This window comes from Corvus hawaiiensis, chromosome 26 (assembly GCF_020740725.1).
Source record: "Corvus hawaiiensis isolate bCorHaw1 chromosome 26, bCorHaw1.pri.cur, whole genome shotgun sequence".
NCBI classification, from domain to species: domain Eukaryota; kingdom Metazoa; phylum Chordata; class Aves; order Passeriformes; family Corvidae; genus Corvus; species Corvus hawaiiensis.
The window spans coordinates 210,237-234,355 of record NC_063238.1 but is presented as its reverse complement, the minus strand read 5'-3'; the positions used below and the strand labels follow the sequence as shown (position 1 = coordinate 234,355).

The following is a 24,119-nucleotide window of genomic DNA, read 5'->3' as shown; positions in this document are numbered from 1 at the left end:
TTCCACAAAGAACAAACACAGCTAAAATTACTAACGCAATGACTCTACTTAACAAACAACTTAATACCTGAAGACTTTCTAACTGGGTGTGGAGGTGTAATTTGCTCTTTTGGATATTTCTGCTTGGACGGGAGCCAGTGTAAACTCCCAAGGCAAGTCATCCTGATTTAAAAGCCATTTTCTGAAGCTCTCAGTTCCCATGAAAGCCTAATATCTACTTAATATTGGCGATTCAGATACAACTGAAGCAGTTCATACGGAGGTTTTCTCTAAGTCCGTAATAGCAGTACAGACATGCTTTTGAAAACAGAAATACATTTGCAGTACACTTTGTTACTTCTACATTAATAAAAGGAAATATTTACAAATTGAAAATATCTGTTTATGTTTATTAGATCATCAAGCACAAGCATCTGCATTAAAAAGATTTTTTTTATATGAAGGTTACATTATTCTTGCAGTATCTTTCCTCATAAGGTGTTATTTATAATTTTAACAGGAAAAAATCTCTGTGATGAATTCCAGCCACTTTCATATTGTCAGAAAAATATTGTGAATATTTTTTGTAGATTCAACAACGAGGTGTAAAGGTAAAGCTTTCTATTTGTGACTAAGATATCATGCACATTTCCGTTTACCATTTTTTAAAACAGCCTTGGACATCTTTTAACCTCTGAATGCTGGAAAAGCTTCATTGTGCAATTGTGTTGACTTTTTATTCCAATAAATTAGATTAACTTCCACTTATCAAAATATTATGAGCACGAACCCAAAACATACTAGCCACCACGAAGAAAACTAACTCAACCCCAGCCAAATCATGTACAGGGGCAGAGTTTCATCTGGCATGTGAAAGAGGCAAAACTTCAAATTAATTTAAAAATACAAGGATTTGAATAAATCATTGGAAAAGCCTTTAAGCAGCTAACTTGACAAACTTTCATATCACTCAGCTAGATCTGAATGGTCTGTAAAGTATTTATGGCTTATCTACTCATAGCCTCAGTGAAAGCTCAAGGTAGAGAGAAAACAGATTTCTGAAAGTATCGCTCTTTAGTGAGAGAGGAGTGGAAGGAGGAGTAGAGAGCTGGGCTTCCCCCCTTTGTGTGACAGTCACCAGACATGAGTGGACACAGAGGTAGGACACAGACAAGCTGCCCCTGCAGAAGGGTGCAGAGGAAGGATTCTATTCTAGTGATTGACCCTACTGTGTGTGGGCACAGCCCAGTCTATACTCCCTGCTACACTCAGGGCTCTTCTACAAGTCTAAGCTTATTTCAGAAACAGAAGGAAGTCACAGGCCTCATTTCCACTCAGTTTAACTTTGCTCTTTGTTATATATATTTCTCCTTGAAATAATTATTTTTATGCTAGTAATTACTAAGAATGGCAGGTCAATAACAATCAGCTGAGGTAATGCCACTCAGCTACTCCAGTTTTCTTTGCTATAAACTCCAACATGTTGTCTTCATATCTCCATCTCCAAGCATGTCTGGAGGGCAGAGTGGCCGAGGTGAAAACAAAACCACAGGTATAATACTGACAGTCATGAAACCACACAACGGATGAGCTAATTCTGCTTTGGCAGAATTTTACCTTGACTGGGGCCAGAGGTAATGCAGTGGATCTCTATCAGCTGCATTTTTGCCAGAGAGAACTGACAAAAAAAATTTTTGGAGTGAAATCCTGCATCACAAACTTCCCAGCACAAATAACAGCACCAGTGTCATTTCACCTGTGCTAATATTGCAGAGCACATTCAATAGCAACTATCCCGACTTTACTGAGGTTATATACACATTTTTACAGAGCTGATGGTTTAAGTCCTCCTCACTTATCTGTTAACGCAGGGAATGTTTTCTGCAGGAACTAAAAATAATGAGGGTAAATTGCAATACTAAAATTAAGCAGAAAAAAACCCTTTTGAAGTATTGCCCTGTAGGACTAGCTTAGACTAGTTTGGTCAGGTTTGGGAAGTGTTAGAAGATGGAGAAGCTGAAAATGTGGTGAATCTTGCTTCTGACATGACAGAAAAGGCATTTTACCCATCTCATCACTGAGAGATGTAAGACTGAGCAAGACAGAGACAAACCCTCTAAAGGATTTTGATGTGGAAAAAACCATGACAAGCAGGTAAGCTAAGTATTATTCATACTATTTCAACATTTTTTAAGACGTTTTCTCCTAAGTGCTTTTTTTTTCTAATGAAATGGTATGTGCTTTATGGAGCTGGATGGCTGCTGGGTGCCTCTGAGGGAGCAGCACGCTGGGAGAGGTGCAGGGAATCCAGGCCACTCTCTTCAGCCATCAGGTTCCTGGAGCAGAAACCCAAATACAGAACACTGTCTGAAGGTTTCTGCTCCAGGAACCTGACAACCAAAAGCCTGTGCTCCAGCAGGGAGAAGGTCCTGTCAGACTGGAAAATATGCTTTGCATACCAGAAAATGGCCAAGAAGAACTAGGGGGTAGTTTGCAACATTTAGGTGTAGCCATTACTAAGGAATGATGTAAATTCTTCCAGGAGGAAGCATGAGGGAATGTGCCCACATATTGCTTTACCTTGACAGAGCAATGCCATCCTGCATGGGGTGGTTTGCCCTGCTTACCCAAATGTGAAAGCCTGGACTTACCCTCTCTGAAAAGCCTGTTTTTTCTGAGTAGATGGGGGTGAAGTAGAGCTTGTCTTTCTCTGGGGACAGAGTGAATTTCCCTCTGGCTATCCCAGAGACTTTGCAACAGCAATGTGTAACTCTTCTAGGCTTTTTCTGATATGAGTCTAGCCAAAGAAAAGTTTTATCCCATAATCTGTAAGCTTAATGGAACTTTTCTCCCATGTTTTCATGATGATCTCTTGTGTGTGTTACTAAAGGCAATTAAAAAAAATTTGCTTATGTAAAAATGGTTGATTCATGCCTCTGTATATATACAGACATGGGTGGGTGAAACCCTTATCCCTTATTTTTTTGTAACCAGTCAGTCTACACAGGCATAGGTAGTAACTACGAGGAATAAAGTGGAGGAAAAAAACCCAACAAAAATAAACAAAGCCCCTTGCAGACAAATAGAGACTCGCTAGAGTTTTCATTTCACATTATGAAGAGGGTTTTAAGGTGTACAGAGAAGACAAAACTTCTGTGTTATGGCTGCTTTTACTTTCCCTGTGTTATGTAGAATAACCTTTGCAAAACCAAGAACCAGGCAAAAATATTCCGAATGCATAATTTCTTGTATGCAATTCTTACATTAGTTAATGAAGACGAGCAGCTTGAAATGCTAAAAGACATCTAAGTGGAAAAAAATGTTCTTTTTAAGTTTTACAGCTCAAGAGAAAAATATGGGAAATACAACTGCTAGCACAGAGCATACTCCCAGTTATATGTGTTAAAAGGTCATATGTGGCACTACTGTTAAACTAACACTTATAATTTCATGGTCATATTCTAGGGTTTTGCATACTTTGAAGTTTGTGTATAGGTTTAGCCAGGATACTGCCACCTTCAGGAATTAAGTTTTGTGTAAATTTAAGGTAACTGCAGTTGTAAAATGAAATAATTCTGGTGGTAATCTTAGTTTAGCTAATTTGCCAGGCATGTAAACCACTGAATCCCCTGATATATATCCCCACTGAATATAATGAAATATATCCCTATGTAATTCCCTGTTCATTTGATAGTCCATCTCTGAATTTATCCTTTGTTGTCTAAGGGTAAGAAGTTCTAGGGCAATCTAAGGCTGGTTTAATTAGTGTGCCAAGGGACTGGGTAAGGGTGTGCCATGTTAAGCAGATAGCAAAAAGCTATATGAATGTGTAAATTACAGTCAGTCAAAACCCCTTTTAAATAAGCCCCACTCTGTGAATGCATTCTACCAGTTGGATTAAAAGTGTTCAATGTTCAATTATGCTTTGGAGGCACACACTGTAGCAGAAAGATGGTATGGAACTGAAATGTGCAAAATAAATATTTTCATCCCTGTGAACTATTAGAGATATTCAGATGAGTCCTGCACCACACTGGAATGAAAAGGGGAATTAATTTTTTTTTTAAAGGCCATTCACATCAGAATAGTAACTATGGTAGCCCCATAGTTAGTAGACTTTGATAGAATGTAAAATATGCTGATTTCATTCCTTGTTTTGACTTATTAAGAACAAAGGATTGTCCCAAAGTCTTTCCTATTTCAAGAAATAACCTAATCAGCTGGCTATTTTAAACTGTGCCTTGCTCGTGCACTTGTATTAGCTCTGTTTGATATACGAGTGAACCTTACGAAAACACTGTTCGCAGTACCAAAAGACCAATATTAATTTATGTAATTTTTGATGTCTGGGGTGTAGATGTCTACATCTGAGCTAGTCACACAAGGTAACCCAGGGTCACCTAGACACCATCTGTAGTCAGTGGAAGTAAATACAATCAATGCCACATAATGCAATATTAATCTGACCAAATGTAGGGATTGAGTTTAGGATGAGATATCCATCAACTATTGGCCAGATCTCTGTTGACTATTAAAAAGCCCAAGCTCATATGTTTGTGTTGCTGTAGTAAAACATGATTTAGTCAGATGAGTCCCAGACAATTCCCCACATTACCTAAATTTCAGGGATTGGTTATGATACTTACCTCGGGTGCCTGGGAACAAGGATTAAATATTTCCTTAACCAATTTTCTCACATCCTCCTAACCAAACAGACCTGGTCCACATTGTAAAAACAATTAGATACTTTTTGGTCATCAAGCCTGATTCTATTTGATCTGATCAATGAGATCTTTATAGCATAAAGCTTCAGCTTGTATTAGTAAGCAAGTATTGTCTCAGTTCTTTCCCTTTACCTTAAACTGTCTTTCAGCTGAAAAAAAAAGTGCATATATATATATATATATAAAATTACTTATTTTTCCTATAAATCTTCTTACAAATTGGAACTTCTTTGTCCAAAACTTAGTGAATATCAGAAGAAAAGGCTTTCAGCTTATGAAAGGTATTTTTTCTTTTATCAAAAGTAGAAGTCATCCTTCCTTACTTTCAGTTTCTAGAAATTTAATTTAAAGCAGTATTACAGCATCCATATATGATAACTTTAAAGTTATTATAAAGGAAAAAAATGTAAATATCATTAAAACAATGATTATTGTTTTTTAACCAGTCCCTATAGTATGTTCTCCATTTTCGAGATAATATAGTAAAAAACCCCAACAACTCTGGAATATCCTTGCGTACCCTACAGATTTTATATGCCTCTAACATCTGATGATCACAGCTTTATAAATATATATAGTCACCTAAAATAAGACTTTGCTTTGAATTGCTTGAAATGCAGCGTGAAAGAACTGCACACTCCAAATGCACTAGTGACTTGGATTCTTAGAGTATTGAAAGGCAACATGCAGTTAAATTAATTATGGGACAGAGGGTTTCTGTCTTGTCCAAGACTATACCACAAACCCAAGAAAGTCCAATTTAACTTCATGCTCAAGTCAGAGGGGTTTTTTCTTGTGACTTCAGTAGGAATTTTCCTGGATCCAGAAAAGAAAGGGAGGATGCTATCAGGCATCAACTACTTTGTCTTGAGAGAACTGTGAGACAGATATAGGAGGGTATCAAGGAGCCTTGATGGGGTAAATAAATGAATGCAACATCACCTTCAAATATTTCCCCTTCTGAATCTGAAACAAATATAAATTACAGTGTAAGATTTCAAGTATTGCCTTTTCCTTTATCATTTGACTGCAACTTCTGTTGTGGCAGTACTGCACCTCAGGTGTAACAGCATGTTTTTTACTCTTTTTAATGACTGAATTTAAGAAAAATAGTGTGAATGAAGGTGGAAATGGCAGAGGAATCCAATCAGCTATAAAACCTTTGGAATAATAACCATTTTCTTTCTATTATCTTCTAATAGGAAGAAACATTTTGTAGTTACTGTGCAAATTTTTTCTTTTTCCAAAACCAAGAGATAACTTTTGGCCTGGCTAAAAAAATTTTTAGCAAAGCACAAGGTGAGGAAAAGTGACTAGAAGCTGTTGCCATGTCAAGTGGGGCCAGTGGTGCCCTTGGAAAACTCCACCTCTCTGGCACTTAGGGTGGGATGGTCCAGCAAGGTGAGGGTAGGGAAACAAAGCTGGGCAGGCACATTGCCCACGTTGAGGGGCTGAGAGATATTTATAAATATCATGGAAGAAAGTCTTTCTCTGTTTTGTCTCAGACCACTTTGCCTTCATATAGAGACACTCCCATGGATCCTCTCACAGTTTCACTTGTCCTGAAATTACCTTCCTCCTCTTCTACTCTCCTCTTCCTGCAGCAATTTTGAACAAGTTATGATTCCTCCTCTGGGTCTTTTCTTCTTTGGACTAAGCAACACAAGTTCTGTCAAACTGTTATCAATAGCCAAGTTTTCCAGGCCTTTGATCAATCCCGTATCTCTTGTGTAAGGATCTTACAAACATCCCACATGAATAAAGCCTTATCAGAGATTAGGAAGTCAGAAAGTTTGGTTCTAGGTCTTACAAACAGTGCTTCTGTTTATATATTGGAGTTACCAGGATAATAATAATTTTGTTGTTCCTACAGGCTGTTTTTCTTCAGCAGTTGAAAGCCTTGGATCCAGTTTAGCTTGTGATCCTCAAAAACTTAAAACCTATTCTACATATTTGTTGCTTAGATAACCATTGTCCAACTCATATTTGTAAAAGTAAGTCTTTTTTAATGCAAAAGCAGAATATTTTTTACATAACTTGTGTCAAATTATTACCTTTTCTGAAATTTAAAAACTACATGTATTGCTGAATAATACTGAAGGCAAACTTACTGTGGCAGCACTAAAAAGAATTTGTTTCCATAGATACAAGTTTTCTAGTAGTAAACTTGAGTGTGTATTTGGTGTTTGCATCTGTTGATGTGGGTTGAATGTGGCAGTACCTGAGTATGTGGAAATCACGTTAGTAAATTGCTGCTAGCATTTGTACAGCAGCTTGCATGTTTCAGCTTGGGTTTCATAGCATTCCACTACGCAGGGATCAGAGCATTCCTTGCTCTTTTCAGTACCTGGTAGCCTTGTTTAGAAGTACAACACCTCTGAATATCTCTAAAAAAGAAAAAAGGAAGGAAAAGAAAGCAGAAAAAATGTTTTCAGTCTTTGTAGTTTTCTGAAGGTGGAATACATTTACTGTTTATACATAATATTGTTTTCATTTGGATTTTTGAAGAAAAAGGATAAATAAGGGTCAGCAAAACTGCCTGGAGGTAGATTTGGATCACTAAATCATTCCTCCTGGATTTAATTTAACTGCACAAAGGACAACCAAGTGTTTCAGATCTAAGTTGGATTTTGTATGATCTTTGGGGGAATGGTTATATGAAAGTGTTACACACAAGGAAAACATAAACAGTGAAAAGGACAAGTTGTCTTCTTCAGATTTCATGTGGTTTGATAGGGTGTAAATATGGTAAATAGCAAAGAAATATATCAACGAGCTCTGGAGAACTTCAGAGATTTTGCAGAAGCTTATGGCATGCAGTCTTTAAACAGAGAACAAGATACTGCCTGTGGCTTAGGTTTGACTGAATAACACAGTCCAAGGAAACACCCAAAAATAGTCTTGACAAGTTACTTTCTACTTAACTGGCATGCAATCCAGTGTGTTCCATCATGCATATTAATGTTTTTAAAGGATAGTGAGTAGGCTTGTTTCTCAGTTCACATCATTACTATCAGTGCTACCAAGACCTGTTTCAAAAAGATCAGCAGTATGATGCAGATGAAAAAAGGTGCAAACAATTAGGAAACAAGGCCCACTGTTCTTACAGTTGTTCACTGAATGTGCCATTAAGTAGTTACTCTCTACTCCATTACTCTCTCCGCTGTCTTTCCTTGTACAGTCATTTATAAAGTGAGAAGCAGCAATTATATATTTCATATTACAAGTGTCTATGACTGTAATTATTTTCTGCACACTTTCCACAGTAAAAAAATGACTACCTAAGCTACAGCTCTTTATTCTGGAGGTCATTTTGTGTCAATCAAAATATTTTGGAATACTGCAAAAGGAGTTAAATTTTTCTGGAGACAACTTCCTTTTTATCCTTACACGCATTTCTTGCCTGAAAAATTACTATGACTACTATGACCAATGACATACCACATGATCATGATTATAAAGTAAGTGTGAACAACAGTGGTCCTAGTTGGCTCAGAATTGTTCATTATGCATTATTCTGACTAATTATACTAAAAGTAAGGTCAAAAGTAGCCACTATTGTTCATATAAAATGTGTTATAAAATATTGCACATAATTAACTCTTTCCTAAGAGTAATTTCTTGCATGGGAATAAACCATCTTTGTTGACCATAATTAAATGAAATATTAAATATATGATACAACACATTAAGAGTTTATGATCTTGTCAGATAATGTTCAAAGCTGCATCAAGGATGGTTCCAACTGGATGTCAGGAAGTATTTCTTTACTGAGAAGGTAGTCAAACCCTGAAACAGGCTTTCTGGGGAGGTGGTTGATGTCCCAAACCTGACAGTGTGTTAGAAACATTGGGACAATGACCTTAACAATACACTTTATCTTCTGGTCAGCCCTGAAGTGGTCAGGCAGCTGGACCAGATGATCCATGTAGGTCCCCTCCAGCTGAACTATTCTATTCTATTCTATTCTATTCTATTCTATTCTATTCTAAACTTTGTCACCCCTTGAGAGGCTTCGTCTTTGATCATGTTTGTGCCACCTACCATTTTTGGCTTCAGTTTGTAGTGAATGTGCTGTAACATTTGGAGAACAAATCTTTTATTTAGCAATATGACTGGAAATAAGAGACAGCACCTCAAGCCTCAGAACTGTCCCAGGAGACTCAGCTGAGAAACAACTTCTTAAAGGCTAATAAAGAGTAATCAAACAACAGAGAAACAACTTCTTAAAGGCTAATAAAGAGTAATCAAACAACAGATAAGGACTGAAATACCATTGGACTGTAACCAGACAAACACTAAAATCAATTTTTGACAGGCATGTTTATCTTTTGAATACCTGGAAGGAAGTAATAACTAAACATAAAAGAAACTGTCGTATTTCCTGCAGTAAATGCAAGCTTAATTGATTACTTTCAAGTTTATGTAAAAAAACTTTGACCAGCAATCTCTAATACAACAAAAAATTGTATTGAAATGATTCTATATACTAAAGAACAAACATATATTCTCAATAATTAATATTATCATTGACTATACCATGAAAAAATGTATGAAGCAGTGAGAACACTACACAAAGGACTGCAACTGTGAGCTTGTTTTTACATCCATTATCTACTTAGCAACAGAAAGAGAATAAAGCATTTCATCATGTTTTTATTGCCAGTTTAAATTGCCAGCTTACAAGAAAAGCACAGAGAATTTGATGGGCTTCTGTGTCTGTTATATCGAGAAAAAATCCACACTTGTGAACTACATGCACAATCCCAAATATAATAAAAAAGTTACAGTATCATAATTTTTGCATTTGTAGAAACTCTGAATTTTTATTTGTTTTCTGAAGGGATATGATCATTCTGCTATCTATAGTACCCATTCTTTCAAAAATAACTACATACCTTGCTTGTTATTTCTGTGAACTTTAACTTTTAGGGAAGCTGGAATCATACTGACAAGAGAAGCAGCTTTGTGTGTTTTGCTGAGGGCTCTCTGTTTTTTCCTAGCCCTCTCTCCAGAGTTTCTAGCCCTCTGCACATGCAATGTAAAACTTTATTCCTCCTACGACTAAGCAACACTAAGCAATTAGGTGACAGAGCAGCTAATGTACCTCAAGCCTTGCTCTGGCACCTCAGGTGGGCTAGGACAAATCTGGCTGTGGATCTGTGTGCTTTCCTAGTGAAAACTTGGAGATTGAGTTTACCCTGAGGAACAGAGTGGGAGGAGTGTTAGTATACAATCTACTTATCAGTCTTAAATAGCCCAATAAAATGGTGTTAACAACAAAGACCTTTTGTTCGCCTGACTGCATAGAAATATTTCCGGAAGAAATCTTTCCCGTTCATGAAAAAAGTGCATGAAATACTTCTGGAACAAATCATTCTTGCTCACCAATCGAAGCAGATCCTTTTTTTTTTTTTTTCAGGTGGGCATTATTTAACAATGCAGGAAATCTTTTACTTATAATATTTCTGATTTTTATTCACGTGTATTGCCCGTATATCACATGTATGTTGTTATATACAAAATACGTATGTAAAAGACACATTTTCAAACAAATATAAAAATATTTCTAATTTTAACTAACTTGGGTGACCAACATGCTGCATTTACTGTCTGAAGGTGATAACCAGCTAAGGAAATAAAATGTCACAAATATTTCAGTTGGCAAGCTTGAATAGCTTTTACCACCACAGAGGTGAAACGTGAGCCTACTGTGAGTGTTCAGAAGCCTTCATCTGCAGACATCAGCAGAGCTTGACAATCAGCTCTGCCTGCTTCTTTATAGAGCTGATCACAGCATTACACCAAAGGGAATATGTAAAGAAGAGAGCCATGAAGTGTGGCCTAGCTAACCACAGTGAGGGAGGTACAGTCTGCCCTTTTTAAGGCGAATCTTATTTCACACTCTTACAGAAAAACCAGCTGGGACAAAGTAACAGCTTAACTTGTTTAACTAGTTCTGTTTTATTTAGAGTAAAAGGTAAAGTTTACATTGAAGCCTGAAACCTTAATCTCTTTTCCCGTATTTTCTCACTCCTATTGTGGTGTCTATTTTTTGGCCATTTCTATAATTACAAGCACCATCTGCTACAAAAAAAAAAAAAAAAAAAGGTGCTGAGACATCTTAGAAGGATAGCACTAGGGATGCCTGCCCCACCTTTCTGATTGCGTTTGGGTCACAGAAGTGGATGTGAACCAGTTCCTCAGGCATAGCAGTTCACAGCCCAGCGTGGTAATGTCAACCAAAGTGGATGTTGGCTAATGCACCCAACCGTGAATTACAGCAGCCAAATGTGGGCCCAGTCTTGCTGACTCTGTGAGAAATCTGAGGGGAGAAGAAATTCTTACACCTGTTATCTTGTTCTTTATAGATTATGGAGGTTTCTCATCTTTTCCCATTGGGATTTTTTTGCGGATGGACACCATCATTGTCAAACACATAACAAAGCAGGAATTGTGTTTTGTTCAGGATTCTCACTGGAGCATGTGTCATACTAACACAGAATGTTGTAGTCTGGGATTAGGCAGAACAGGGCAAATGAGGGGGAAGGAAAAACAGAAAGAAAAAGTGATTCTTTAAGCATGCAAGTGAAAAGTTCATGCTGGAGTCACAGCTTTTGAAACCGTACTTGAGATATAGGGAAGCACAACACACCCACAGAAGGACAGAGGACTATAAGAAGAGCTGTAAAGTGTGATTGGAAATAAGGCTAATGAGGAGACTGGGTACCACTCTACCGCTGAGCTACATGCTGGAAAAATCACCTGGTCCTCCAGTTCTGTTGCCATCAACGCTGTTAGCAAAATTTTTAGAGTGCTTGTATACGAGTCCTGAACTAAAATGCCAAATTAAGTGAATTTTAGCCCCATAACAGCTTACCAAAACCATCTTGCGTCGGTCTTAAAAAGAAACCACATAGTGAACATTTTGCTTGGTATCTCAGCATGAGACACAGCATGCAGCCAAGCAAAACCACATTCCCCTGCTTTTCAAGGATCTTAAAAATTTTATTGCCCATTAAATATTTGTTTACTCAGCCTGTAGTTGAAACCACAGCACTGTAAACATTGCTAACCAATGCTATTTGAGGTTTTGACTAAAACCTCAATTAGATGTGAGATTTGTTGGACTTTCTCAGAGAATCAGCCACGAGTCTGAGCACAAAAACAAACCTGGGTGATGAGAGAATGTAAATCCAGGGTCCCACCCAGGGTGTCCTCCTGGCTCAACTTTTACTTGACAAGTCCCAAACCTGAGAGTCCATTTGGTGGAGCCATCATTGCTGAGGAGAGGGTGCAAGAAGAAGGATTCACGGCTTTCTTGAAGTCTAAAAATAGGGAAAGTCTTCCATTCAGGGTGTCCCGGCATAAATGGGATCAGAAAATCAGGGGGTTTTGGTCATCAGAGTAGTGCCTTTTGTTTTGGGGTTTGTTTTTTTTTTTTGGAGATAAAAATGGGCAGAACAATTAAATTAATTTAGAAACTATCTATTAAACAAAAGTGAAAGTTAATGTGTTAAAGCAGCATTATTATTCTTTTAATCCCTTTTTAGACATTTAACCTAAGCCTAGTATGGAACTCTCTATAGTTGACATCAGAGAATAAACCATGCTGTGTTTCTGCTAGAGCCACGTAAAAGTTTAGTTGAAGAGAAATACATGCATGTTCATGATTTTTACCTGAAAATAGGAATATATGCCACTCTGTTTTTTCTATAAGGAAAGACATTAGTGTATTTTCATCAGAGGCATTATAATACAGTCATTACAAAATACTCAGACAGCATTGCTAAAAGGCAGTTTCTTCCTGTCTGTAAAGCACTTACTTGATTAAAACTCCTGCAAAATATAGAAGGGAAGGGTTATTTATTATTCTGAATTAATCTAGCTGATAAATATTTTCTTTTAAAATAGATTAATTTCAATAAATTGTCAGAATATGTAACAAACATTACTCTTTTAATGTATCAATATTGAAAACAAGATGAAAATAAAGTGCCCTCATCTTGAATTTCTCTTTGAGTGTTCAAATTAGCCTGACTTCAACACTCCATAACATATGAAAGAACTACAATTCAGAGGTACTTTCCTGATGTTTTGTCCACTAGTCAGATGGTTACTTCTTAGTGGTATCAACCACATCAGTTCAGTAAATATTTATGTGAGGAGTGTGACTAAAACAAGTTCAACAGCCCAGCCATACAGACACATGTTGATTTTATTGAAGGACTACAGATAGCAAAGATTTAACACTCACAACAATGTGTTGAGTCTAGTTTATTAGCTGAATGCACAGTTATTATTTTTTTTAATCAGAAACAATTATAGCTACACAGGGCAGAAGAAGCAAAGTCTTTTATTCTTGACAGTTTTCAAAACACGGGCAGTTCCCATCTGTATTTGCAGAACCTAATGATATAAAAGATGTACAACATTAAGCATGAGGCTACAATCTGTGTTTGAATTTTTCTAAATTACAGTAACAAATTCATTCATTTGGGATATTACATTAGTATAAACAAGAGAAGAATGTAGCTAACAATCCTCAGAATGGCAAACAAATAACCAATTAATTCATTATTATTATAGTCCTTATTGCACGTGTAAGAGAGACAGAGAAGTTCAGGGATTTGCCCAAAGCCACAGGTAGAGCTGGAAGTGCATCAAGGATTAAAATGGAGGACAAACTGGTTATCATTGTGTTCACACTTCTTGTAGACTGTCCAATAAAGACCACATGCAGCTAGATCAGACACATGAGACAATTTGACTCTTTCTGTTATTTAATAAAACTTGTATGAAAAAATGGGTATTATGTGTAAAAAAAACAAACTATGTTGTAAATGATTGATTTATTTTACAGCCTTTGACAACTGTGCCTACTAAATAGGTCAGGTAAAGATTCTGCTCTGTCAGCACACTGATTGTTGTACATATTGTTCTGATGCTATCAAGAGAGAATGTGTCATTGAGTCTCATCTTTTACATGAAAAAGGAAAAAATAACAAATCCTAAAAGTGATTAAGCCATACCAGAATGAACAATGAAAAAACATAATTGAATAGTGATCCTTAATATCCATTTTTACTATATAAATATATATATGATATACATGTATATAGATATACATGTATACATATACACACAAGTATATTTGTTGCAGTATGTATGCAAGAGTAAAGATTTTATCACCTGCAACATCAAGATAATGCATAAACTCTCTGACTTGGTTCTAGCTGTATAAAGACAGATCAAAGATTCAGCCCAGGTGTGGCTCTGGAGTTTCATTGCTCAAGGCTAATTATTCACAAAAAGTCCCCGCCCTAGAGACCTGTCAGGCTGGTTTACCTTTTGGCTGGTAGACATTTTAGAGAAGACACTACCTAAGCTCAGCTATTTTGTATGGCACACTACAGCATCTAAAACAATTTCACAGATTTTATGAGATATTTGACAAACTGCAGATTACACGTGAATGTAATTTTGTTACCTAGAAGCAGAGAGGAGTTTCCAAGACCTTGAGCTCATGCTGAGCTCTAATTAAAACCAATTTCAGTGAATAGGCAAAAGCACAATACTGTAGAGATGGCTCAATGTTTTAACTTCATTATGATGAAACGTACTAAAAATATTTATTTTGATCATGACCAAAATGTGTGAAACATTACACCACATACAATAAAATAACTCATTTAAGAGTGCACCAACTATCATCATTTTTTAAAAATCACTTTCAGAGATCTTTTTTTAAAGATGGCCTCTACCTTTATTTGCTTATGAGTCATTAACTGTGATCAAGGCTGCTCTAGTCTGAAATAAGAAAAGACAAAAGATTTATTGCAATCATCTGTCCTTGTCATAGCTACACAGAGGATTAGCAAAGAAAAACAACAACATTTTTGTAGAGACAATAACTCTGTCCTGGGCACCAAGTTGAAGCTAAACAAGCAGAGACAGTACTGTTTCTTGTTGCAGTGCTCTGTTCAGTCTTTTCTCCTGGATTTCCTTTTAATGATACAGCTGGAACATTGAGGAGACTCACTCAATTATTTGAGCAAGGACTCTGTAGAGAAGATAAAATTTATTTCCCAGTACTAGCAGCCCATTTGTTAAAATGTTTATCAACGTTGTATTTAAACAAATTTTTTCCTTTTAGGAGTTGAGATTGTGGGGACACTGGTCCTGCCTATGTTTGCTCTCATTTGAAATAAGATTTTTTTCTCTTCTCTGCTATATCTAGTATTTCTATATCTACCTGTTAGAAATGTCTTGACAGTACTGAAAAGTACCAGCATGTACCACATCTAGAGTTTTCAAGAGGTAGGTAAGCTAAGCAGTCAATTTGCATAAATATTTGAATTTGGCTATAAAAGCTGAGATTAAAATTCAGTAAAAATTCTCCTGGAGGACAATACAATTTCCAGGAACTGACTCAGGAATGACTAACAATTTCACTCAAGAGGACATCTGAAGAACATTTCATCTTCTATTAATATTGTAAACATCAACTAATCAATTAAATGCATTTGTAAGGAAGGCGTCATTATGCATGAGTTGGGACGCAGATACTTTAGTAGAGGAAAGATAAATATGTATGAGTGATTATGTGAGCTCTTACTAGGATCAGAAAGGTTGTGCTATTAATGTTGTGTCTTGTCCAATGTATTAAACCTGTCATGAAATATCGCATCCACTTATTAAGGGCTATCACTGCATGGAGAGAGGCTGACTGGGTCACTGGACAGGATGCTCTGGCATAACCACAGGCCACCAAAGACTGGCTTTCTCTTTAAGGTCATTAGCCAAGTATCCTCTTTCCCTCCATAAAAACAACATTTTAGTCAATTAACTTTATTGTGTGGTTATAACTCCCATGAATAGGTAAACAGAAACTGTTTCTGTGTTTTGTGGCTTTGCAGGATTCAGCCTTTCAGGAAGATGGAATATGTGTGGAAATGTAAATGCACTGAATACTTTTGATACCAATGAAAGATTTGTATGAATTTTTAGCAGAGTAAAAGTAAAGCTGTAGTAAATCAAATAAGATATTTTCAGATAATTCTGATTCCAGGTGTGATTCTCCCCTTTTTTCAGTTTGCACATGATCTTGGCTATTTGTATCAGATTAGAAGACCACAAAGTTACCTCTTTTTATATGAATCAATGAATTAATTACTTCCTCAGTTCCAATGTATGAGCTACATAATTGGAAAAATATTTTATTACTGTATTACTATATTTTGGATGGCACTTTCTGTCACTTTCTGAGCAGAATATGTCTTTTTTTTTTTTCAGTTCAACAATATGATGTAGAAGAATTCAAATGATAATAGTTTACTCTTCCTGCCATTTTGCATTTGTGTTTATGTGCGTGTTCTCCTCATGGTGTTACATCTGGGCTTTTGGCAAGAGTACAGTTTTCTTGAAGTGCTACAGAAAACAGCACGTTCAAAACAATTCTTCATGATGTCATCAGAACAACTTCTGTAAGTGAGATCAGCTTGGAAGAGGAAGTAGAAGTTACCTGGGATCTCAGGAAGGGGTCCATGAGACTGTCTTGATCCATTAGACCAGGGGTTCATCCTAAGAAATACAGCCTTGGCATGGATGGAGAAATAATGTTATTTGAAATAAATAAAAGCTTTAAATACTTTAAACTCTCAGTTGTGAGATCATTTCTATTTTGGGTCTTGTGTGTTATATGAGACTTGCAAATGCTTAAGACAGTTTTAATCAGAGCAATCATGAGACCTCCTAGCTTTCATGGAGGGTGTTAATATGGATTAATCCCCAATGGTTAAATGCAGTATCTTGTGAAGAAAGCATATGAATGATGGTCTGAAATTTGATCTATTAGCTATTCTATGTCAATTATTAGTACATTTTTGTTCAGTAAAATGATGACATGGAAAAAAAGTGTATGAGTAGTCTCTATCATTTGGTGTCATACCACTAGTGAAGCCTTTTTTGCTATTATCTAATAGCAAAATGCTGTTGTAATTTGTAGCAAATACTGTGTAAGGAAATTAAGAATAAGTTACCTGACCTTGAACTCAAATGCATGTGGACTATCATAGCCTGCATGCCCAGTAACTCCACTCATATGGGTGGGGATTAAGTAAGCACTAAATAAGTAGTGTTTGTAATAGCTTATACTTTATTTAGTGTAAATAGCTCTAAATAAGCAGCATATAAAGCAGTGTAACAAGATGGCACAATTTGCAAATAATGTTGTCCATAGCACATGTATCAGTTCTTCCTGTGGAAAAAAGGGAAAGGAGGGAGAGGAAGAGGGAACAGAGAGCTCCCTCAGGGCCATGGTGCCTCCTGAGGGTATCCAAAGGTGAGCTAGAGCTCACTGGACATGTCTGGCTCACAGATCTGACCTGTTTGTCATGCTAGAGTGGAAATAGGACCAAGGAGTTAATGTTGTGCATAAACCTGTGAACAAGTTCATATGTGCATACATGGAATTAGAAAAAAAAATTGGAATGTGAGGAATTTTGTAAACTAAGTGTGACTGGAGGTTTCCAGTTTTCTTTAGAAGCTGCGTATTTTGTAGGAGAGAGAAGGGAGCAGAACCACTGCAGAAAGAGAAACTGTTATATGAATAGGCTGTCAGTGTTTTCAGGAATTTGCAAGTATTTAAGCAGTTAAAGGTGCTAAATAAGAACCAGAACTTTAATTTTTCCTGAGCTTTTGCCCATGACACACCTTATTTTAACTGATTATTATACAAATCATGAACTATGAAGATCATTGCTTCCCTGGCCAAATGACAAAGGAATTCTTATTTCCAGTATATGCCCTGTTGAATGCCGAAGGCATTGTGCATGCTAAGGCTAATGCTTTGCTGTATAATAGACACCTACTGATTAGTAGTTCTCAAGCTTAATTTGGTTATGGTATGATAAATTAGGGAGTGTCTTTCTAAGTAAAACTGACATAATGCTTTTTTTCCACTGGAACTAAAATAAATCTGTGCTTCCAATACACCACCCCCAGAAAAGTTAATTAGATTAAATTTAAAGCATCTTTTACATTTTTTGTATTTGACAATTAAAAAAAAATATGCCATTCTTCTCACATTTGAGTGTTGTGCCTGTCTAATCATTTTCCAAAGTTGCATTAGGCAACATGAGTACTGGGCTCACGTGTGGCTCCTCTGTCTTTATTTCTCCCCAGGGGAAATGCCTGTGTTTTTTCTTTACATTCTACTAATGTTGTGATTCTTAAGAAGCCAAAGAAGACTTCTTGTACTGATTTGGCTTTTGCATTGGATACACACATTTCTCTATTTTGAAGCATACCAGAGGGAGCAAACTAAATGCATTTACGTGGAGGAGGTTTCTGAGAAGACTGATGCTGGGGTATCACTGTAAAGGTAAAAAAAGGTAATCATGTTGATGGTGTCTCATTGGTAACTGAGAATGAGAGAGATCCTAGTGTCTGCTACTGGAGTGAGAGTGTGCTCTGTGTTTTGGGAAAAGTTTTTAGCTGAGAGAGAGGGAAGTGCTTTTGTATCCCTTGGACCTAAGTGACTGCGCAAAGTGACCGCCCAAAGTGACCGCCCAGCAATCAGCTAAGGCAGCAAAGCACATATAGGTGGCTGTCATTTTGTCTGGATAAGTGGCTCTTTCTCATGCTTGATAAAGATTGATGAGGTTCTGAACCCTTGCCAAAAATATGCCAGTGTGATTCAAATCAAATTTGTCTTTGGAAAGATGATCTATACAGCTTGAAAACCATTGAGATTGAGGCTGTGAGAAGGAGCAAGAATTTGGGAACTGGATCAAGCTTAATCTGGTGGGCTTGGGCAGTCCCACACCTGTACATCTGCAGCAGGCAGACGTATCTGCGCCAAGCAGGCTATCACAATAAAGCCCTGAGGTCTGCTCAGATGTGCTGATGCTGAGGAGCTAGGACCACGCACAGCAATTTGGTATAAAGTGGTTTAAGGTTAGTGGTTTTCCACCTGTTTACCTGCTCTAAACAAGCTCTGAATATGTTTGCTAAAGCATACACATAAGGAGTCAAATTGCTAGCAAAAATATGCAAAATGCATGCCAGAGCAAATATATGAAACATTCAAAAAATATTTGTGCAGGCAAATAAGGGGCTTTGCAGAGCAGTAGGAGGGAGAAACTTTACACCATCCTCTGATGTTTGCGCTGCGCTGTTCACGTGGGAGTAGTTACCAAAGATCAAAGGTCACATTTCAACAGAGGAAAAGAATAATGTATTCATACTAATTCACATAATTATTTCCAATTAGCTAGAAGATAAACATAACTGTCATTTATACATTTTATAGATTCTGTTTTTGTATTTGTAGGTCATACGATGAAACCCCACAGACATTACAGACTCCACCTTAAATTTAATATCCCATGAGGACAATAAGACCGATATGATGAGAAGAAGGTGACTCCTTGGTGTTCGTACCATTAACTGACCTAATAATATAAGGATATCAAAATAAAATTGAGTCAGTACTTTAATCAGTGATGTTCCTGTAATGGAATACCCATGGAATGACCATATAATCATACCATATAACCAGCATGTATGTCTATCCATATTTCAGCTTGGCTTTTCTAGAAGACAGATATTTTATCAGGGAAGATATGAAACGATTATTTGAATTTTATTAATAACTATTTTCAGGTTACCTAGTCAAACAACACTCAGAGTCACCTACAATACATTGCCCACAAACTAATTTTATGCAAATTACTTTAATTTATTAAAAAAGCATCCCTTACTATTGCATCTATAATTCTATCTAGCTTCCTATAAGATTGGACATAATAGGTGGATGTCATGAAGGAAGAATCATCCATCCTCTCCAAGTTCACAGCAAATACCAACTGTCATTCTTTCTAGATAAAAGTTTTAATGTGAAAGTACTGTTACAAATGCAATCCAGATTTACCCATTAGGCAGTAACCACAAATTCTGCTGCTGACTTTTGAAAATTGTCCCAGGGCTGAAGAACACAGGACGTGCATAATAGCATAAAGTCTAAGTAGCTGACAGGCAGAAGCACAGATGTGATAGTACCTCCCAGATGCTCACAGTCCCATTTGAGGTACAGCTGGTACTGGTGTGCTTCTGACCTGAAAGGTAGCCCAGAAGTCCCTGCTTACTTGCTTCCACCCAAATCGTTGAGATGATGTAAGTCCATCCCTTTGTCCTTCACCTTGGGGCCAAAAGTCTATGGAAGCCATTAAAGAATTGCAGTGATTCAAATATTTATTTGGGGTTGAAGAAGAATTCAGGAAAGGCTGCAATGAACAGGAAGGGCAGGGAAAATTTATTGTTTAAAAAACCCAGAAATTTTGTGTAAAAACAAACAAGATTTTCAGCTCTATAGCACCTTGAAACAAAAGCTCTCCTAGCTGGATAATCTGAGTTGAATGTGCAAAGACTGTAGTCCCTCAGGGGGCAGCTGCACCATGTGGAGCCTTGTCTGTGAGACACAGTCTCTTCAGGGGTGTACCTGCTCTGGCATAGACTTATCCACAGCCACCATCCCTTTGAGGTGCACCTGTTCCAGCAGGGCCTTCTCCAGGGGCCAATGCCTTCAGAAATAGACCTGCTCCAGCATGGCCTTACCCACAGCCACAATCCTTTCAGAAGTAAACCTGCTCCAACCTGGCCTCACCCTTGGATGCAGTCCCTCCAGGGGTGTTCCTGCTCTGTCGTGGTCTTACCCATGGCCACACGCTTTGAGGTGCTCCAGCACGACCTCATGCACAGCCACTTGTGCTACAAGCTGCACCTGCTTCAGCATGGATCATCCACAACCACAGATGCTTCCAAGAGTACCTTCTCCCGCGTGGACTTCTGCTTGGGCCACAGCCCCTTCAGAGGTACCCCTGCTGCAACACAGACGCAACCGCAGATGCAGAGTGTCTCATCCACAGGGGATGGTCTCTTCGACTCAAGTTCACACTGGAGTTCCAGCCTGTCCAGGACAGCAGCACAGAACCAGCAGCAATGCCCTGGCAACCTGCCAGCCCAGGCCCATCACCACTGCTGTTATCAAAATATTCCCAGGAACAACACTACAGCAAGGAGCGAAAGCAAGAACTGCCCGCTGATGAACATTGAGATCTAATACACATCTGGGCAAGCAAGGCCCATGGCAAGCACAGGAGCCTGCCAATTGATAGCTAAACAGCAATAAACTAAGATATAAAACCAATGTAGCATATTTCAATGTCTGAATGTCCCCTCCTTCCTTCTTGCCCCAGCTTTCTAACAAAAAAACTGCACATTTTTTTCCAAAAAACTAAAATCTTACTTCTTAGCATTCTCATTATTACACAGTGATAAACCTCTGAATGTCCCCTCCTTCCTTCTTGCCCCAGCTTTCTAACAAAAAACTGCACATTTTTTTCCAAAAAAATAAAGCTTGCTTCTTAGCATTCTCATTATCCCACAGTGATAAACCCCTAATCTTTCACCAGAAATAATTACTGATACTATTTGTTCAAAGTATTCCGTACCTATATTATGAGATAATGAATCATTCCTGATAGAATTCAATGCAGCTTCGTATTTGAATGTTCCATGAAGTGTTCAGCACAAGGACACTGTATTTTAAAAAAATTATAAAACCCAACATATTTAGGAGCAAATCTAGCTGATGCTATGCAGTGGTTGATATTTGAGCCAACATGTTCACAGGCACATAATAGCACCATGAAGAAACACTAGGTAAGGTTTTGAAACAGCATAACTGCTTTCCAGCTAATTAGTCTGAACGCAACATGCCACCAACTGCAGTTAACAGTACTAGCTCAGTAATACACCAGGGATTTCTGCTCCGTTACACAGTACAGACTCCCCTGCAATATTGTGCATCTTACATTTTTCAGGTGCTTTTCCATGTCTCCTGGTTGTACATCAATTTTCATGTATCTGCAGATTTACACTGAATAATTGTAAAAAACAAATGCTGTATAAAGCATCTGGAATATGTGCAAAAAAAATTGGTTAATTCTAGGTGTTTCTTAATCTATGGGACATTCCTTGCAGACATTATGCTCTGGGGCTGGGATCATAGACCCAGAGAATTAAGATTTTGTACCACTTCCGTCCTCCTTTGAAAGATGGGCTTGTAGGTGGAATAAATAAAAGAAAACAAATTCCCTGTTATCATTCATGGCTCAAGTGTGGGTAGGCTCCGCCTGCTTTCTCATGACTTGAGGTGGGACCCTGAATGTCAAACTTTTCTTTCCTATTTGGCTCCCTGACCAGAGGTGGCTTCAAGGCTCAGCAAGGACTCAAGCTCTGGTTGACAGTTTTCCTGTCCTTGCAAACTGTGGCAAACACACACTTTTTGACCATACATAAGAGCAGTGAAGCATCGAGGTGCTCTGGCTCGCTGCTGAAGGACTCTGGTGGCTTCCTATGAACTGTTTTACCCCACTGTCAGACAAATCAAGACCCGGTGTGCAACTGGGCCCAAGGGGGAAGCTGGCCCAGCAATAATAAAATTATTTTGTTACTTTTTCTTTAAGCAGGGCTTTTGGGCACAGAGCAGCTGCTCAGCAACACCACTTTGCTGTAAGGCTTTTGGTGGAGCAAACTTGGCAATGGAACTACAATAAAACCAGAGAAGGGACATCCCTGAGACAGCAAACCCAAGAAGAGGAATAGTGTTTCCTGAATTGGCATCACTGCACATAAGGGATGGAGAAGTAAGCTACAAAAGAGATGCTGACTATAAAACCACACCACTATATCCTTGGTGCTGTTTTTTAAAAGGCTTTTCTCAGTAACCCAGCTCATGTGCCAGCTCTCTGACAAACTGTACAGTGGGCTTGTCCATGTGGAAGTCTCCAAGAAATAAGATATAACGATTACTTGCAATATAAAGCACTGGTAAATAATTTGGCTTGATTTAATCTTGATACAATATTTTTAAAAAGAAAAATCATCTGAGGGTCAAAGGCTGAATCAGGACCCAGCTGATCTGCATCTTTTCCTGGGCCTTTTCAGCACAGTCCACAGCCTTGGACTAGTCACTTCATGGCTCCATACCTTCATTTTCCTCTCTACAGAATGGACTATAGACATTCCTGCCCTGTGAGGTGTTTCAAGGAAGTTTCAGAAGAAGGATGCTATTTATGAGCAAACAGCCACCAACCAGTAAATAACCTCATATTGAGTTTGATGGCTGCCCACCAATCAGTATCACAATTACCAGTGTGACTGTGTGCAGAACATCCAGTAATATCTGTCTTTAGGACTGCTTTCACTCCCCTTTCACGAACAATGCATTAGCCTGGCATTTTCAACCATTCTTTCTTTGTTCTAAACAACTGCCCTCTCTATTTTGTCTGCTTGGGCATAAAAATTAAATAAACAAACCAACCTGATCTAGTGATGATTCATTTGGGGTCCAGGACCATACAAGTGAGAAAACATGCAGTATTTCTTCATGTTTATCACCACTGGGGACTCTACCTCTTTTCCAGTGAAACCTGCTGTGTTATGCATGCACCTCACCTTGCCTGCACATGGCTTTGTTTGCTTATACTGTTCTATGCCTATCTGCCCCTCCTGTGTACACATTTATTATATAAATAACTCTGACTTAGTGACTTTTCTGTGATCTACCCATGACACTTAACAGTAAGCTGCTCAAGTTCAAAAGTAATGCACTGATATTAGACACAACGATAAAACTCTCCCAAAACAAGAAAACAAAAACATATAGTGAATGCTTGACCTTGGTGTGGTGGAAAATCATGTGTGTTCCCATGGTTGTGCAGATGCTCCAATGGCAGTGGTGGTGCAAGCATGACCCTGTGATCGCCCAAGTTGAACAGATAGGCTTCAGAGCAAGGGATGTGGCACTGGTCTTCCAGTGTCCCTATGAAAACATGAGGAAACTCAAATAAGCCATGGAAAGAACAGAAATAACCAGGTCACCACATAAGGATTTATGACATTGACCATGAAAATGCATTGACTCTTTGGAGTGTTTATGTGCACTCTTAACAGGAGCTAGAACATGCTTCAAAGACTTGTACAACTCATGGCGAAGGAATGACATTAATTTGTATTGATCCATTTTAAGATAATATTAGGAGGAATATTGTTATCCCATAAATACATTCATAGGTGTATGCGGTTTTGACTATCAAGCAGATTGGCCCAAGGGGAACTAATTGCAAATTGGACTATTATCTGCGAGTCAGTGATATAATGTCTTTAACATATTCACCTCAACTATTCATTTTAATTTAATGTATTGTAATATTTTATTTTATGTTAATAAATTGAGTTCTCTCTTCAGATTTTTTAAAGACTATTGTTTTATTCTATCATACTGTAAAAGAAATTATCATCTATGTAAGAAACAAACTCATTTTCTATTAAAATAATTTTTATTATGCT

General features: G+C 37.7%; 1 long non-coding RNA gene across 1 annotated transcript; it reads left to right on the top strand.

The window, feature by feature from the left end:
* The first annotated feature begins 1,835 nt into the window (after positions 1-1,835).
* On the top strand, positions 1,836-23,930 carry LOC125317377. Its single transcript, XR_007200039.1, has 3 exons — positions 1,836-2,133; positions 17,889-18,097; positions 19,039-23,930. It is a non-coding gene; the product is annotated as an uncharacterized LOC125317377 (long non-coding RNA).
* Positions 23,931-24,119: the final 189 nt, after the last annotated feature.